Raw genomic sequence first — 5941 nt, forward strand, 5'->3', positions numbered from 1 at the left:
TAGTGATATTTATGAAGTTTGCTTGGTTTAGAGAACGGTTAATTGCATATATAGATGCTAGTCCCGTGCTGTCACGAGTCCAATCCAATATCTGCTTTATTCTAGTTCGAATCCGGTCAGATTTATTATTTTCTATTTGGGTGTTACCACATGGATTCCAAATAGGAGACCCCTGAGGGAACAGGTGAGATGTCAGCCCTGGTCTTGATATACTGTTCATGAACAGTAAATCAAGACCCCAGGGACTGACACCTTACTTGTCCCCTTAGAGGTCCCCTATTTTGGGGTCCATGAGGAGTTTTCCTTTTGATTTCAGTCTCAAATTTGGATCGAACAGCAGAATGATGTTCTTTTTTTTTTTTGAAAAGAAATGATACTCATTTTTGATTCGTTTACAAATATGATATTCGATGTTAGTTTGCAAATATTTGTTAGCCTAGTTAGTTCGCGGGTTGGACTTTAAAGTCTATGCGCCCTGGATTGATTTTGGGTACTAACATCTTTTTTTCTTTTATATTTCCTTTGTAGATTTGTGCACAAAAACCCTCCATGTTACATATATTTGCAAATCTATCCTTAAACACATCATAATGTTTGATTTCTCTTCTTTTGCAGCAAGATTCTCGAAGTAGAACTAACACGAAATCAGCTAGAGCTAACACGAAAACCAATAGAACTAATAAGAACTGCAATAGAACTAACATAGCCACTAGAACCAGCACTTATATTAGAACTAACTCTAGTTGGAAGTAGAACTAACATGGAATTAGCTAAAGCTAACACGAGAACCACTGGAATTAATATGAGCTGCAATAGAACTAACATAGCGACTAGAACCAACACTTCTACTAGAACTAACTCTAGCTGGAAGTTGAACTAACAAGAAATGAGGTAGAACTAACTTGATCTCAACTAGAGCTAACACTTACTCCATTAGAACTAACGCAAAGTTAGACCTATCAAGAAATGAGATAGAACTAACAGAATCTCGACTAGATCTAACACGTAGTCCACTAGAACTAAACGTTCGACTAGATCTAACAAGAAATGAGATAGAACTAACATGATCTCGATTAGATCTAACATGTAGTCTACTAGAAATAACGTTCAACTAGCGCTGCACAGAAATGTGATAGAACTAACAAGATAACAATTAGCGCTAACACTTACTACATTAGAACTAACACGAAGTTAGAGCTAACAAGAACTGTAAAATATACATTTCCAATTAAATATACATATATTATTGTATTTTTATACATGTCATTCATCACTATACGATGATTCGTCTTTATGTCATTGTTCACAACCAGCAATTAATAATTGTGCGACAAGTCTTGCTCATATAGCTTCAAGGATATCGTCCGGAGGCGTCACGCGCAATGTCGAGTGACTTTCAATTATTGCTTGCATAAAGAGGTAGACGAACACACCATAGTCATAGCTGCAACATAGAATGCATATGTTAGTTTTTTCCACTATATCTCTAGATAAACAATTAAAATATTAGAACTAACCTCCCTCTTTGTTGCTCGCATTTGATGGCTTTATATTTAAATTCTCTGCGCACCCTTGCACTAACAAAATCAGCTTGCTGGTGATTAAAATAGTTTATGCTTTTGTTAACAGGATCCATCCAAGCATCATGGTTAGCAAAACTATAATGTTTGACGACTTATTCTTTCAAATCAACCTCCACCAGATGCCATTGATCGTCCCTGACCATATGAATCAACAGATGCTCTATACGGACGACGATAAATTTTTTAATATATGACAAAAATATCATGTTCCGACTTGTATCCATAGAGTGAGTGCTGCAAACCAAGTAATGTATGCGTTGAAATAAAAGAGAGAATCTAGGATTATGCATGAGAGTTGATAGAACTAACATGAAATACATTAGAAATAACAGGAACTCAACTAGAACTAGGATTATGCATGAGAGTTGATAGAACTAACATGAAATACATTAGAAATAACAGGAACTCAACTAGAACTAATAGGTACTCCATTAGAACTAACAACTAACATGAAATACATTAGAAATAACAGGAACTCAACTAGAACTAATAGGTACTCCATTAGAACTAACATGAATTTAATTAAAACTAACATCAACTCCATTAGAATTAACATGCACCCCAGATAGAAATAACATGCATTCCAGCTAGAACTAGCACGTTAATTTAGACCTAACATGTACTTACAAGAAAGAACTGTAGGCGTCAAAAATTGCCTACGAGCTCTCACACACAGGTTGAGGCAGAGAGAAGACAATGAACGTCACTATCCGAGTCACAGAAGCTTAATTGACGTCGATGAGTGCATGGAGCACGTCTATGAAACGTGTGAAGCAACGAAACTGCAAAATAACAAAGATATGAACTGAACGGGAGCTACGCTTCGCTTATGAAAAAAACGAAGCGCATCTCATGTTCCGTCAACTCCATGTATGACTCAACCATAGGAGCTTGTAGATCTCCTCGTCGGCTATCATACGCACTTTGAATAGCACAATTCCGAGTTCGGACGACGAAGATACAACGGAAACAATAGTTGGTCATAACCGAACTGACGAGCGAAACGACAAGGAAGATAGGGCTCTATGTGGCAACATCCCTTCACCCGAAGGACGAGGTATCCAACACGGATGTTCACCAACCAACGAAAACAACCAATATCAAGAAAAGTCCGACCAGCCCCCGATTTCTCCTCATCAATCAATACGCCGTCAAACGACCCGAAAAATAAAGAAAATATTTGAAGAATTCCCAGCATTGATGAACTTGAAGCTCTCGCTGTGCTTCAGTGCAGGTCTTCGCAAACCATTTTCTCCCCTCTAACAACTACAGAAAAGGGACAGAGGCATCGACAGTACTAAGCGCCGGCATTAAATCGGGATAGTGAAGGACGAGTCATGCCATCAAGTACGTATACGGAAGCTCGACCTTTACGGAGAGAATCACGATCGATGGTTCAGAACCCACATGTGTAAAACCATCGACCAAATATCTAAGCCCCAATGAATATCGGTGACCATCGCCAGAAGCAGAGAAAGATCCTTTCCGTGAGCTAGCTGGACGGCAGGGAGGAGAACCTCAATAGGCAAAGCGTCGGAAAACTGATATGGAATGACACACTTCTTCAACCAAAGGGCGAGATACCCCCCGCCAGAAGAGCCTTAGGCCGAATAAGCTTTCGTGCATGACAAAGGAATGTTCGAAATTTAGTCCCCGCGGGAAAAGAACCTTCAACAACAGTGGTAGTAAATGAATGAGTGTCAGCAATCTCGATTAAGTCATTAATGGTAGAAGGTGTCAAAGGGGCCAACTCACAAATGGTCTCACCCGAACTGCTCTCCAAATGCTGAAATAAATAATCAGCAAACTGCTTCAAGCTGACCTGCTTCTTCCTCTTCGCTAGAGGACTCATCCTAATCAGGGATGTATGATAATGACACGTAAGGTCCCAGAGCGTGTCATACATGTCAGAGGAATCTCTCTTCAGCTGTCCCAGCTATAGGTTAGACGGAAAATACTCTTGATATGTGTAATCTCCCATTGAAAGACCAGAAACCTTGTGCATCTCATGAAGAGCTAACCCTAACTCTCCATGACAAGTCAGAAAATGGTTACTATCAGGGTTATAAGACTCCAGTAATGCTAAGAAATGACAACTGCTAATCGAAAATCCGTACATGGTGGCTCGTATAGGTGCATATAATCCACAGCGCATATAATCCGCTGCGTCTCAGCTCACTCTCCCAACGTTCCAAAACGTAACTAGTCATACGAGTCCACCACTTTTTAGGCGGTGAATATGACCAACCGAAACATCTGAATTCCTTCAGGGGTAACTTCCTCCCAAACATAGCCAGACTACTCCTCACAGCATGGACGACTACTGACACCTTGTCCGGTGGCGCTATATCAAGTCCCAGAATCCCCGGTCGAAGGCCGCGAATATGATTATACCCATCAGAACCTGGGGTCTTATGATGGGAAACAAAGCCACGGTCATGGTCATCTGTAAGATTCCAAGACATCTGTTGCCGCACCGCCTGCGTCTCCAAATGAGCGAGAGAATGCAGATGGGGAATAGAGGGGATGTATAAAAGACTCCCACCATCATCATTCAACCAATGCTCATCATCAAGAGTCAATTTAGCCGGATCCTCAGCATGGTCCCCGAATAAATAATCAGGCTTCTCTAAAGTCTGGGTAGAAATGGAGTCTTCAGTAAATGTAGCATCGGTAATCAGCTGGCGTAATGAACGTCGGCCCCCGTCTCGTATCAATCGATGAATCTCCTCAGGACGACTCTCATTAAACTGATGGGTCGGATCAATAGCCTGCCTGTCAACACTAGCAGTGAAAGTCTCCCTATTGCAACTGCTTGTAGCATAAGGTGGAAAGCCATCTACGGGGAACTCAACTGCAATAAAACAACACATAATTAGAAAATTATTTCTAAATTATACAAGGATTGAATTCATCTTACAAGCCAGCGAGATAGAGTCACTCCTTGGATGATTGGCGAGACTATTCCGATTGTCTTACACGAGAAGGGCGGTATACACCATCACGTAAACAACGTGACGATACACCCCAACCAACACAGTGTAATACAACGTAAAATCGCCCCATATGCCTGAAGACGTGAATTAGCCAAGCAATACACATCTTTTGAAGCCTTAATCCCCGCGAAGGAGGGCGTCGGCTCTTCCCAAATGACCCGGGAAGGAGTCAAACAAGGGTACAAAGGAACTCGAAATCATCCCGAAGCCTCAGAAACCATAAAAGCTCACCCCGTATGAGGAAGCTACGGGAGCCTCCCTCTCGCTATGCTGAGAAGATGAGCGGCACCTATAAAAACGTGGTCAACATAGAGACATGGTTAACCTGCAACGAAAATCAACGAATCAGGTACAATCATGAATTCGAGAACCCGAAACTAAAAGGAAAATTATGAATTTTAACCAAAATCCTACAAATAAAACAGGATTTTACGGTTGAAGTCTAATTAAACATACGGGTTCCATACATGCAAACAATGAGTTCAATTTGCATTTAAAACCCTCATGATCAATTTTAGGAATGAAATACCCAAAATACCCTCATGTTCGAGGCTCAATTTTAGCCATGAACACATTTAAATTTGGCCATGATCAAAAAGGGAAAACTCATTAGCCACTCAACAATTTTTGGCCACCTTTTGCAAATAAACCCCTCAACAATTTTTGGCCTTTTTGCATAAAGCACCCCTCAAAGTTTCGGCCAAATTGGCATACAATCCAAGCCCCAAAATTTTAGTCCTTATGCATAACACCCCCTCAAAGATTTCGGCCAACTTTTGCACAAAAGTCCCCTAAGAATTACGGCCTCAAATATGCATAAAGCACCCCTCAAATTTTCGGCCATATTCAAAACTCATCTTCAAAATTCAATCTTTTTCATAAAACCCAATTCATGAGGGCAAAAAGCCACAATCTTTGCATAAAAATTCATAAATTCTTGGTTATATACCCACACTACAATAATAAAGTTTCAATCTTTCCTACAAAATCCATAGATTCTTAAATCAAAATCAAGCATACAATGAGAATCCTTGGAGAGAAGCTTACCCAAATCAAGAACTTGAAAACCCAACTCAAAAAGCCCAAGTCTTGAACTCAAACCCTAGCTTTTGAGATGAGAGGAATTTAGGCCAAAATAGAGGGAATAAAAGCCGAAATTTTGAAGGGGTCAAGGGTTTTAAATGCAAGAGTTTGAATGGGTTAAGAATTCTTGAAGAAAATAAATAATGGGTTTAGAGGAAGAGTATGGGTAAGAAGAAGAAGGAGGAGGAGTTTTAAGGGGGAAAGGGTTTCAATTTGAATTGTGAAACAAGAGGGGGGGAGTGAAAGTACAACAAAAGCACAAAAGAAAAAAAACTAAGC

The sequence above is a fragment of the Asparagus officinalis genome, chromosome 6 (assembly GCF_001876935.1).
Source record: "Asparagus officinalis chromosome 6, Aspof.V1, whole genome shotgun sequence".
NCBI classification, from domain to species: domain Eukaryota; kingdom Viridiplantae; phylum Streptophyta; class Magnoliopsida; order Asparagales; family Asparagaceae; genus Asparagus; species Asparagus officinalis.